The sequence below is a fragment of the Vidua macroura genome, chromosome 2, assembly GCF_024509145.1.
Source record: "Vidua macroura isolate BioBank_ID:100142 chromosome 2, ASM2450914v1, whole genome shotgun sequence".
Classification (NCBI taxonomy): Eukaryota; Metazoa; Chordata; class Aves; order Passeriformes; family Viduidae; genus Vidua; species Vidua macroura.
This window is the reverse complement of record NC_071572.1, coordinates 67,513,388-67,527,103: the sequence shown is the minus strand read 5'-3', so window position 1 is coordinate 67,527,103 and position 13,716 is coordinate 67,513,388. Positions and strand designations below refer to the sequence as shown.

Below are 13,716 nucleotides of genomic sequence, written 5' to 3'. Positions count from 1 at the left end.
AGTATAAACAAAGTTGCAGCTTTTTTGACCATTTTTCAAATTGTCATTAAAAATTGACAAGTTTTAGTTTTTCCCTTAGGGTTTATACAGGCAAACAGGTATTTTTCACCACATGCCCGAAGTTCCTCAGCCATGGCTTTCCAGTGGCAGCAGAACAAAAGGCACAGCCTGAAAGGGAAAAAAAGGCCAACACTCAAAGAACATTTTAATACTCCATCAGAATTTTCCACAGTCTGTTGCTTTTGCGTTCGTGCAAAGTAGATTTTGCTGGTTGTTTAAAATTAGTTTAGAGCTACTATAAGTGAGGCAAGAATTGCTTCTCGAAAACAAAAACTGAGGCTGGCATTCTTTCTCAAGGGTCTCCATTACGTGTTTGCCTTTTGAATCCTGCAGCTCAGTCATGACTGGAGCTGTTGATCTGGTATTACTCTGACTACACACTTTGCTGTTCCTGGTGCAGTCTGATAATTTTAACAGTAGCTTATTGATTGTATTTTTTTTGGAAAGGGATCTAAGATATTTTTTTACCATAGGCATAATTATGTGCAGAATATGGCTGTTCATCAATCTGTAGTTTCTTCTGTCAAAGTCCAGGCAGGTTAAGCCAGCAGTTGTAAAGGACATCACTCAATGTTGTTTAGTGTGTAAATAAAGCGGTGAATATTTTGAATTGAGCAGAGTGGGTTTGTACAAAGGAAGCCTTGGCTGTACCTGTTGGTTGGTGTGTGGAGTATTTACATTGTTAATGCTAAAAGCAGCTTAATTGGTGTCCCTACCACAGTCCTGACTCCTGCTGTGGCTGTGTGTCCTGTGTGCAAGGGATCCTGGAAAGGTGGAGGAACTGCTGCTGTTGACACAGTGTATAGAAAGCTGAATAGGGTGTTTTGTGTGTTGATTGGTTTGTGACTTCTGAACTTCCAGAACCAAATGGAGATAGAAAGGGAAAATCCTTGGTTGACCAAGTATTCTGTGATGAGCCTTAAAATGCATAGTGTTTATGGAAGCACAACAGAAGCATGTTCCCTTATAGAAGGGAGCACACTAGTGCCTTCCTGAGAACTTTGGTACCTTTAGTGCCAGACACTGTTTATCTTAAGATTTCTCCACCCTTCTCTGCAGTTTTCATCATCCAGTTTCAGATCTAGCTGAAATTTGAAGAATTTGCAATGGCAACTGCTGTCTCATTGTCTACAAATGGAGACTTCTTAGAGGAGATGAGCTAGGTAATTAAGGATTAGATAAAATGCTTCCTGAAGTTAATAACCAAACTCTAGGTGGCTTTGGTGTTTTGCACTTAATTGACTGTCACTAGGGAGGGCAAGGTTGTGACCTTTCTCCGAAAAATCATGATTAAGGAGTACTCTGTGAAAGGAGACAGAACAATACTGTCTTGGGATCAAGGACTAAGTAACTAAATAAGGGTCAGCTTGTGCACCTAGTTTAGAACACTATACTTAAATAATGTAGTACAGCAGTTTTTCTATGTTTTTTCTCTTAGACCTCTTTTCCATGGATCTGAAAAAAGGAAAGTTCACTTTTAATCTTAAAACCCCCTCAAACAAACAAACCAACCCCAAAAGCAAATAGAGCACTTGCTCCCACCAGTATGACCCTTAACTCCTGTCTTTGTTCTACAAACTACTTCACATTTTAGGCAGTGACTAAAGAATATCAGAATTAATGAATAACTCACTTTGGCTCAAGAAAGGAGGGGAGATGCAGTTGAGCCTTAAATGCGACTGGTCACAGTAGTAAAAATCAGTGTATTTTCATTTGCAGAACTGTAAGTGCTCTTTCTTATTCCTAGTTTAGTGATACAGGAATGTGAATATTGCCCTCATCTCTTAGATGAGTTGTTTGACTTACTAGGTCAGGCACTTACTTATTCACTTCATAGACTTGTGTGTCCTCTTATCACTACAAAATGTATTTTTACAAGTGACAATGAGTAGACACAAATAGCTCAGAACAGTCTGTTTTCTCAGCCTTGTCATTAGTTTCCCATTTTAATGAGAAGAGGAAAGAAAGGAGGAAGAGTAGAGAAGGGAGACTGATAGCAATGGAGTATTTGTGAGATGATGCATTTCATGATTGAAGGTTCAACCAGCAGCTGATGTTATGTAGGTTATTCATTCAGAGCAGGCAGTTGCATTTGTTTTCCACATCCATAGTAATGTGGGAAAGTAGGTACAAACCTCTACCTCTCGTCAAGGTTTTTTCTGTTTTGTATAAAGCAAAAGGCACAGCCTGAAAGGGAAAAAAAGGCCAACACTCAAAGAACATTTTAATACTCCATCAGAATTTTCCACAGTCTGTTGCTTTTGCGTTCGTGCAAAGTAGATTTTGCTGGTTGTTTAAAATTAGTTTAGAGCTACTATAAGTGAGGCAAGAATTGCTTCTCGAAAACAAAAACTGCGGCTGGCAATCTTTACCTCTTGTCAAGGTTTCTTTCGGTTTTGTATAAAGCAGGTACTATTTGGAGAAAGCAATTACAGTAGTCACCTGCTTTCATGTTCCTTCTGAGTCAGGCAGAGCCAGGACTGGAACATGCAGATTTTATATGCCAAGGAACTGCTCTGTTTCACAGACTAGAGTTGTGTCATCTACATATGGTAAAAGATGATTAGGTTCCTCAATTCACCGTCTTTGACCTGAGGAACATTTCTGATAAATATCTTTATGAAACAGAAGCTTGCAAACCATTGGACCTGATGAATCATCATTCTCTAGACAAAAGAAGTTTCCTTAAAATTGATCATTCCTGGAATAGTTCTTAATCAAAGTAGTGATAAAAGTATTGTGGCTACCTGACTTCACAGTTTGTGTCCCTCTTTAAAGAAGTGAAGGCAAATTAAAAATCAGTCATAAAGGCCTTATTCACGTCATTGAAACTACAGTGAGTTAAACTTCCCACAGGAGGTGGTGCTGTACACACACCTCAGTTCCCTGGGTCTCAAGTGGCTCAGTACTGTTCAGATTATGCAGGAAACCACATAATTAAAATCGGGTGGTCCAGAACTGCAGTTATAACAAAACCAGAATTTCTGGGTTTTGGCACGCTCTGCCAAAATTATCGGCATGCTCTGCCAAACTTATTGCTCATACTGTGCAGTTCAAGGTTTTTGGTTTTGGGGGTTTTTTTGTATGTCAGCAGTTCCATAAGGGCATTTGCAGTGCAGAAAATCACTCTGGGGATGATAAAATGCACACATCTGGGGTAACCTGGAAGGTCTCTCCATTACAGTGCAGCCTGCTGAGCCAGCCAGGCTGGCTTTGTGTTCCTGTGCCATGGTGTTGGGTCAATCAGTCTCATGGGGTTTCTTTGCATAATTACCAAGTCCTTAATAGTCATACCTGTGTTTGTGTGTGCGTACTTAAACACAGAGGGAGAGGATGCTGCCCTCAGCGAGACATGCATGAAAAAGGATTTGCTGTGGGATGTATAAAACTTGAGTTCTGGGTGAAGCAGCCTTCTCCCTGTTGCCGAGGGCGACGCTGTTATTAGGTGACTAATCCTTGGACAATATCGTGACAATTGCTGCGGGTGTGTGCTTACCCGTGCCTTTGTGTGCCTGCCAGGCTACGAGTGGAACCGCAGAGGAGGATGATCTCCCAAGCCACTTTTCGCGGGAGTGGGGAATGTGCCAACTGCCTTCCCAATCTTGTGTCCCCACGGGCGCTCTCAGCTGGCACCGCGTGTGCCACCGCATGGCCGCTGGGTGCGTCAGGCTCCTGCTTGGGCACTGGCTCCGTGTCAGCTTTCAGCGTCACGGGCAGCTCTCCAGACCGGCAGGAGCAAGGACCTCCTGAGTATCGTTTGCTGGCCTTTTCCCTTGCCTCAGAGCTATTTGTGGCACTCAAAGACATGAAAATAACCTATCGAAGGGGTATGACTTTGCTGTTATCAAAGAAGAGTGGGTTTCATCCATCTTCTGAGAGAGCTATTATGACGGTTGGTTTTTTCCCTGTCACTTCTTTGAATTTTAGCTGTTCAAGTGTAGGGCTGGGGACTGGCTGACTGTATAGCAAACTGCTGGAGGCTCTTTGTTCCTTTGCTCAGCCTTGCACCAGTGAGACTGGCTTACTGCTCCTACGGCATTAAAGCAAACTAGTAATATCACCTAGGGACAGATCAGCTGTGGTGATCTGCTGGACAGACTCCCACAGCTCTGGCACTGGAAGTTCAGCGGCCTGGATCCGACCTTGGGGAGATGGCAGTGATGTTGTACAGTGAGCGGTGACAGGATGGTCCAGTTCAGCAGAAGTGTTTGTCCAGGCTGGTGCTGTGGACAATGAAAAAACCGTGATAGTTTTCCTCAGACTTGGTATCAACTGAATGCTCTGCTGAGTGTTAAGAGCTGTGCTGCTCCTAAGCTTTTTGGTGCAGTGTGTATTCCACCTGCTAGAGGCCAGCTGTCCTTGGTCTGGCATTCCAGATTGTGCCAGGAGAAGCATGTCTTATTTTTCCTTTCCCTTTCCATTTCTTCAGGGAGGCTGAGGGCAGGGTGGCAAGCTGTTCAGGGTGAACAGGGGAGCAGTTGCTTTGGAGGAGGGAACACAACACATGCTTCCATAAGCACTTCATGTACTGAAGCACTCTGCTGGCTGCCACCTTGCCCTTTCCTGTGTGCTGCCTCCTTGGCTGCCCACTGCCATTGTCCGGACTTGTGGGTGTGCTGCAAGGTGCTCTGTATCATCCACCCTGGAAATGCTTCTGTACCAGTAATGAGCTGATAGTGGGCTGAAGTTGAAGTGCAACAGTTTAGGATGGAAGACATCAGAAAGATGTGGCTGTGTTAAACTAGTCCTTTTTGGTGCATCAAGGTATAGTCCAAACAATTTAATAAAGCATGTCAATGAGTAACTCTCAGAAGCGTTGATGTGCTTAGTGTGGAATTTGTGTGTGTCACACTTGGAACAAAGGTCTCCTGCATTGCTTGTTATCCATTAACTTGTCTGGTATTATGCAAGCTGGCTCTGCCAGCTGAGAACTAACTCTCCCCATTCACAGAGCAACCCAGCTTGTAAAACATTACACAGCAGAAGTGCATAGCATGGCAATGAACCTTTCACTGAGGGCATTTCAGCCATCCGCATTTCCCTCAGGAGTCTTTAAAATGTTTTAATAAGGAAGCCATTGTTTCACTCGGTCATACAGCAATTTTGCAATGAAGGCTTTTATTAGAGGCCCACACTGAGCTGCATAATCCAGGGTAAAATGTTTTTCACCATGTCCAGTGAAAAGTAATAAAAATTGAGTGGTTCAAGTGAAGTTGGCTTCAGCACTTTTTTCTCCCAAGTTTTCATCCAAGCAGTAGCTATTTTTGTCTGTCAGTTGGACATTTCGGTCTCTTCTGGTACAAGATGATTTCTAGGGAGGTCTATCAGATAATGGTTGTTATGATTCAAGTGCTTCTCCATTTAAACTTCCTGAGATTTTTTATCTAACAGCTGTGGGAACAGGTTAGAAAGAATCTGGAGTGTAGGAAAACTTAATCTTACTTGGTGGTAGTTTTGCATATCAGAACATGTTAGCCAGCACTGGAATGCTCTCTCACAATGTTTCCTGGTGCTGTATATATACTTGTACAGAGAATTAAGTAATCCTTTTGCCTACGCCTATCTGAAGGAAATTAAGAATTAAAATAACAGTAATAGATGGATGGATATTGGAGATGTTGGTGATTTCTCTTTTAAAGATTATTGTATTATTAGGTCACGTGCAGCCTCATTTTGAGCACAGGTTGTATAATTATTATACTTGTGGGCTAGACAGGCAAACTAAACCAGGAACTTGTTTAAACAGAGTTGTGAAATAGTTCATCTCTTGTGCTTCCACTTCTGGGTAAAATCCGAGGTCCAGTTACCCCTTGTTCTGCCAAGTCTGAGGTTTATAAGTGCCAGAGAGAAGAAGTTAATGAGTGTGAACCAAGCAGCTGCCAAAGCTCTTTAAGTTTCGCCTGATCCTGAAGGTAACCTATGTGATAAACAGGGCTTGGCTTTTTGCACATGTTTGTGTTGCGCTGAGCAAAGTAATTCTGGAGCAAGGGGCACGCACTTTATTTGAGGAGTAAGAGAAGCACTGTTGTCCTATAACACACATGCTCTGAGATGTCCATAAATTTTTATGTGGTTTCCTGTTATTGACCTCAGTCAGTTGCACCTCCCACCTCTCTCTCAGAGGTCAAATAGACAAATTATTATCTCTGCTGGTGCTTCCTGTGTCGAGTTTACCCCTTCCCTTCTCACTGCAGCTTCCTTCACTGACTACCATCAACCAACAGTAATTAAGAGGAGAATTTAAGTCAACTATTTTCATACATGTGTTGAAATATATCTGGAACATGGGAGGAAAAACCCAATGCCAAACATATTAATATGGATAGGAAACTGTGAATAAGGTTTCCTGTCTGTCATAGATGCTAATACCATGGGATATATTGAGTTTAGAGTTTGTCAAGCTCTAGAAACTACTTCTTTCATAATTAATAATAGCTAATGATTCAAAGCATAGTCTCATGCCACTACTGGTTTTGTGCTGTCGTAGTGCTGGGCTTAGACACTGTGTTGATCCTGTGCTAGCAGCTGTGCAAACACAAAACCGAATGGCAGTGGTCACCTGAAAGGATGTTGGCTGTAGTCTAGGGCTCCTTGAAGTCACCCAGCATCTTCTGGTTTCAGTAAGAGCTGCATTCTTCCTCTCCGTCTTTAACCCCTAAGTGCACTGGCACATAGGCAGGAATGATGCTTCCACAGCTATTCTGAGATACACTGACATATGTCAGCAAGTCTCTGAGCAAGAGGCAATTCTCTCTGGAGTATTCAGAGTTGCTAAGTGGGCAAGTTTCCTTCTACACTGGTGCCAGTTACTGCTGTTCTGATGGGGAGAGACAATGTGCCAAGACTATCCAGCCACAAACCAGGAACTGTGAGCTTCCTCAGGTAGCTGCCTTAGTCCAGCCATTGAATAGTAACTTGATCTCTGAGGTGTCCTGCCATGGCAGTACATGGTTCAGCACTCAGCAGTAGTGTTGAAATCACTGAAATCTGATGAGACTTGAAACAAACTCTTGGCCTTTTAATACTGACCCATTCCACAGGGAAATGGAGCTTTCTAGATTCAGAGACATCTCTCAGAAGGTACTTTGAGCACTATGCTTGGGGAATTGATGCCCTTAGTTTGGTGGCATGTTTCCTGTCAGCACACTGAGCCACAGTCGGAGTAGGGGCTTGTGGTGGTGCATGCAAGGCCTCTGCTGGTGGTACCTTCCATTGGTAGTTTCTTTCAGGATATTTCTTTCAGGATATGTTGTTGTCTCATCTTCATAATTTTAACACTCTTGCCATGTGTAGCCTGTTGGGTGTCCTGCACAAATAATAATCTGCTGAACATCACAGTTGCTCAGAAAGGGCTTTAAATGCTGGGTAATTTTTGCTTGTTTGCTGCTTCCATCCTCACTTGAATCTATGATGTGGTTGGAAAACTTGTTCTTGTCTCTGTGTGATCACTTCCTCCTGTCTTGGCCATAACCTGGTAGCTAGTGAGGACCATGACTGTCAGTTCTCTGTGAGCAGGCTGGAGAGACTTTGCTCAGCATTGGCAATGCCTGTGGCTTGTACAAACACATCCAAACCTGCCTGTACTTAGATACTGCAGGTTTCTACGAGCAGCAGGGCCCTTTCCAGTGTTTTTATCCAGTGCTTGGGATGTGTTTGCAGCTTGCACTGACACCTGTGGTACACTTATGGTCTTGTCTCACCTCAGCTTGCTGCTTCAAGGGCATCCTGCAGGACCTCCACAGCAACTCCTGACGGTGAGGCTGGCAAGCAAGTGTCCCTCAAGATAAGTGGGAAGTGCAGAGGCAGTGATCCTGATCACTCAGGGAGCTGCTTGGGATCCTCAGGAAAGCAGTACTTGCTGTCTTGTTGGAGTTTGTCACATTTGATGGGAGATGGGATCCTAGACTTTATTTCATTCCAGTGGCTCTACCAAGCCATTGATGTGTTCTGATGGTGACCAAAGATGTTACTAAATAAGAAGTAGAACTACAGGTGGGAAAGTTCTGAACTAATATGTTCAGCTCCAGCTACAGAGTAATTGGCTTATGATGGGGACTGAGAAGATTCAATGAACCTGTACCTTCTTGTTAAATCTACAAGCATCTTTGCTTCAGAAATAAGTGATCTGAGTCAGCACAGTAGTTACACATTATATAAAAACAACATCTTGTTGTTTTAAAGTAGTTTCGGAGTTCACTTATTTTTCTTAGAGTAAATAGCATAAAACTCACTTTCTTGGTATTTATGATTCTGGTATAATGAACTACTGTCTTGTCCTCTCATTTCCATCCTGTTTGGAATTCACATTTTTCTAATCTTTTATTTTATTTTTACAATTTCCAAGTAGCTTCCCTTGCCTTTCTCTTCCACTGTGTTTTCAGAGTTGAACATAACCATACACAGTTTTTGAGGTGACAGTGTTAACAGCACACAACATAGTGTAGTGTTTATGTAATAAAACCTGTAGTGTTTATGTACTAAAACCTTCCCTTGCAAGGTTGTTTTTTTTGGTGCATAGGGGTTTTTATCCCAGCTCTACTTAAGAAATGAATGTGGATAGTTATAGTTGGAGTGCATGTGCACAAATTGTTCTCTCTTGGGCAGCCTGACTGACTTTATTTCTTACATTGTATGATGCTTGGAAGAGAGGCAGGACTGATAAATCTGCCTTTTTTTTTTTTTTTTTTTTTTTTTTTTTTTTTTTTTTTTTTTTTTTTTTGAATGAACTAAACCCTCTTCAGATTTGTGTGGGAAAATAACTCTTTATTTTCAGAAAACATACAATAGTAAGTATGTAGACTATCTTCTTTGACAACCAGTCTTCTTTCTGGAGTGCTTGTGGCTGAAAGGATGGTAAGAATCCATGGGGGTTTCTGTGTGTTAATTTAATGATTTAGTCATATGAATCAGCTGAGTGAACTGTAGCTGAAGTGTGGTTCAGGTGTTAGGTGTTAGCAAGTGTGCTTGCTAACAGCATTGGTGAGTTCATGCAGATGTACAAACCAGTGTTAATGGGCAAAAAAAGCTTTTTGTTTCCTACTTGTGACCTCAAAGCAAGATAACATGTATAAATTTATCAGACTTAAATGTTTAGGGAGAGTGTACTGATGCTGAAACTTTGGGTCAGCAAAGGCTCTGGATCATGTGCCTGGATGCCTACACTGACCAAGGAGATGGAGTGCTGTGGTGGTTTTGGGGGGAGGGTGCTGGTGAGTGTCTGCCTAGCTGCGTGGAAGGCACCAAGATTTCTGACAGGCTCTAAATGGATAAAGGGGTGGAAAAGGTTTTCATCTCCCAGCTGCCAGTTTCGGTTCTGCAGAGATGAGGAAGGACTGAAAATTACTGTCACCTGTCTGAAGATGGATGAGAAGTGAATCTTTGACCTCAGCCCTTTTCTTGATCATGTGTCACCCTGTCAGCCCCCTGGCTTCTGCCATGAAGGAGACTAACAGGGTCTCTCACCAAAAACTGCCAGCCCAGGGGAACAAGGCGAATCAGAGCTGAGGCATTTCAGTGCCAGAGTTTCTTTGAGGCTGCAGTTCTGCGTGCATGGAGTGCTGCTATAGCCCAAGGTGTGCCTGGGTCTGGCCTGTAGATAAAAGCTCTGACTCCAAAGCTGCTCAGCAGGCACCTCTCATCAGCACTGCTCTTTGCATTGTTTTCTGGACAGAAAGAGAGTTAAATTGTAAGTGCCTGTAATTCTTACACTTGGAATCTTCAGCACACTTTGTGCCTGTGCAGAGCCCTATGTTAATACCAAGATCTTTTGCTCTCCCTTGGAAAACTGGCTGTCTCACTTGATTTGCTTCCCGCTTTATAATTTCACCTGGCCTTTCCGTGTGCATAGGGCACACATTGTTCAGATGATGTTTGTGCTCAGCCTGGGCATTCAACTGGATTTTGTTATTGCCTGCTGTATTAGCTCCTGAAACTTTGTGGTAATGCATGGAAGTGCTCAGAGAGAGCAGCTAATTTCATTACCATGAGTTTTACTGGGAGTGAGTGTGACTGAAGCAAAACTTCATGGAGCTGAAGCAGCTCTCAGCTCCTCCTCAGCGAAGCGGTTTCTGGGGTCAGAGCCGGAAGGTCATGGTTATTCACCTGTTGTTACTTCCTGAGCATTATTGCTATTTGTCCCTGAACAGGAGCTAGAGAGGGCATAGCTGCATGCTGCAAAGTAGGTAGATGGTTCCTGGGGTCTGCAAGGGGAGTACTGATGTTAAATTAGATCCTATCTCATCCCTGGGAAACAGTGAGCACACCTGAATGTTAGCATCACTGGAAAGGCATTTGGGTAGCATCTGTGAAATGTGTTGGCTGGTTTCAGATCAGCTCCTGGTTTGGATTTGTGCTCTGTCATCCTTGGATCGTGTAGAGATCAGATGTGTGCTTGGCTCAGAGAGGCTGACCTTGCCCTTGGTCAAATGTGAGGCTTGTTCAGATGTTTTGTACTGGCACAGCTCCCCTTTCTGTGGTTTGGACTATGCTCAGGCCTTGGGAAAGAGAGGAAATGTATTTCCTAAAATACAGTAGTATTTTGGAGTATATAACCCCCATCTGGATGCTTGATGCAAGTTCTAAACAAATCCTGGATCCTCTTGGAAAAGGACCTGGTGCTTTTAGAATGGAGGTTCTTCCAGGTGTCTCCAGCTGGGGCCTCATAAGATGGGGACACCCTAAATCTCTTGGTAGTGCTTGGTAGAATCTTGGTTCTTCTGAAGTCTTAATTCTTCTCATAACACTGTACCAGTGGTCATGGGGATGGGTAACTAAGTTCTGGTGGTTCTTGTTCTTGTCCAGCACTGCTCCCAAGGGTATGTTCTTAGAGAGAAGGATCCTTTCTGCATACCACAGATATGCCAGCTCTTAACTGGTTTTACTGGGAGCTGGGTGGCAGCTGACCCACATAAAGATAATTTTACTTAAAGAGAACATAAAGGCACCTGATTTTGCACAGTATATGAAATGTAGTGTTGTTTGTTCTGTCTGAGCCTTGCCAGTACAGTCTGTGTGGATCTTGAACAATGTAATAAAAGCTAATTGAGGAGGAAGAGGTTTTGCACAGGTTTTAAGTAAACTGAGGTTCTGCAGCCCAGCCTGGGAAAATTGGTTGCACAAAATCAAGGGGCCTTTGGAGACTAAAATAGCACAAACCCTTTTGTTGCTAGTGTCAGGTGAGCAGGCATTGGGCAAGGCCAGCATTCACCTGTGTCAGTGTGTGCTGCAGGGGGTGGATCATTACTTAAATCCCAGGAGTGGCCACACGGCTCCAGCTGAGGCAGCCCAGGCAGGGGTGGGAGTTGACTCAGCTGTATGCAACCTGCTCCATGGCAGGGAAACGGGCCTGTGGTGGCAGCAGTTGTATCAGCACCCCGGCTGAGGCTCGACACGGAGTTATTACCTAGGAAGAAGCAAATTCCACTGCACTTGGCTTTTGTCTTTGCTCTCAGCACAGCTCCCCACCCACGCCAAGGGTTGTCCCTGGCCCGTGCTGGACACCTGCCCTTGGCCAAGCTGGGAACAGAAGTCCAGAAGTGCCAGTGCTCAGAGCTGTAAAATCGATAGCTGATGTGTGCTAGTGCAAGTGTTTGTGCAGACACAGCCTTAAAGGTGTGTGTTGTTAAGTATACATGTATGTCTCTCTCTGCTTTTTATTTCACTAGTGCCTCTCTTATTGAATGCAGGTGTCCCATATAACAAGAAGGGAGATAAAATCCACTTTAATGGCTACAATTATACTTAACTATGCTGAGTCAATTTGGCAGAAAGAACAGCATGTTCAGACTGGCAATTTATAATGTAATGTCCTATTAAGCAGTAAGGAAAGCAATGCTTTCCTGAGAAGAGTGGATAGAGCACAGATTAAAATAATGAATCTTTAAAGCAATTTGGTTTAATTTGGGTTGGTGAGATGTCACACCTGCAGTCCCTCTGCCCCCAAGGCTGTTGACCAGCCCTGGCCTAGATGAGGCTGTGTCAGTGCCACTTGTGAAAGGTCATTTTGATATCAAGGCTGTTGTGTATCCAAAGCACCTGTGCCACTGGGCAAGTGGGGTGCCCAGCCAGGAGTCTACACCTGCGTGGGGTGAGGTTTCCTTGGACTTTGGTTGTTTGGGAATTTTTTGTAACCATCCTGCACTCTTCTAATGCTGTATTGCTAGTAGGTCTGAAAAATTACAGCAGCATTTCTTATGGAGGAAGGGGATATGTCTGACCAGGTGCATTGAGGAGGGTGCTTCTTTTTGGGGTGTGGGGGGGTGTGGTCCTTTGGTAGCAGAGTTGTCCTGAAGCCTGGGACCAGGTGGGATTTTTCAGTGGGCGGCTGCAGGGCATGTGGCTAGGATAGCTACTGCCCTTCCTGCCTGGTTAATTAGTGATCTGAGCAGCCATTCTGTTTTCACTGATGTGGGACAAGAAAGTGATTGGGGCGGGGATGTTGGGTAAAGGTTTGGTTTTGCCTAATTTCATATGCAATTCCTAAGAGTATGTTACACGAGCCCTTTTGGACATTTGCTCACTGAAGCGGATACAAGCACCTTTAAGTTTTCCACAGTGGTTGTCCCAACTCCTGGAATAAGCCAGACTCTTTATTAATAGTTCATGGACTTTGCACTCATATAGAGAATTAAAAGACAGTAAAGTACCTAACCATGACTTGGGTCTTATAAAATTGGGAAAATTTTTTTGGTTTGTTGGTTGGTTTGGGGTTTTTTGTTGTTGTTTTGATTTTTTTTTAATTGTCACAGACTGTTCACCTAGGAACTGAATTGTAGGGGCAGTTGATCCTACCAAACCTTGAGCCATGCAACAACATCCCCACCCAAAATGGCAGAAGTAGGAACCCATCAATTGCTGGGAGCCAAAATGGCTCAGCTTTCCTGCAGTTCTTTTTGCAGGTGAAGTTTCCATTAGGGAGTATTTTAGGGCTCTCATCACAGCTTTTTAAATCCTTGCTCTAAACATACAGCAGCAGAATAAAAGAGTTGAAGGTGTAATTTCTGCTGGCACCTGCTCCTTGAGAACAACATGGAACTGCTAAATGGGTGCACTCATCACCCCAGTGTACCATAACCACGCTTTTCCTTCTAGCAGATGGCAAAGAGTTCAGCATCTTGCTTCTCCAGGATTGTGTGTTCCACTTAGGAAGTCTTTATCAAGCCACTTGCTCTAGTATAGTCCTGTTTTGTCACATTACATGGGAGAAATTCTCCCTGGCAATCTGCATCATGCATCACAAAGTGAGCCTGGCTCCTGCACAAAGCCAGCTGCCACATTTTGTCACCTCTGAGCAGCCCCAGCAGGCACAGCCTGTCTTTGGTGCTGGCCACTGGTCCAGCAGTAACACAGAGCAAGTGGCTGCTGCCCTGAAACTCTTGTGGCTTCAGTGTGCAGCCTTCCCTTCTGGCTGCTGGAAGCTTTAACCTGCACTGAGGATGAACAGTTGTGTCTGGAACATAGAGCCCATGCCTCCAGAGGTGGAGCATGTGCAGTAATAGGGAAGAGACTTTTTGGGATCCTGACAGGCACAGGCAGGTGTTCCACAGCAGCAGCATCTGGGGCAGGGAGAGGGGAAAACAAGTAACCAGCAGACAGCAGCACTGATGTGTAACAGCTCAATGTTTCAAATGTTTCAACTCCCTTGTGCTGAGGCTGTCT

At 43.9% G+C, this 13,716-nt stretch overlaps 1 protein-coding gene across 2 annotated transcripts in view; it reads left to right on the top strand.

Moving 5' to 3' along the window:
* NME7 (NME/NM23 family member 7) overlaps positions 1-13,716 on the top strand; it is an 88,518-nt gene that overhangs the window by 74,508 nt on the left and 294 nt on the right. The gene's annotated exons all lie outside the window — the stretch shown is intronic.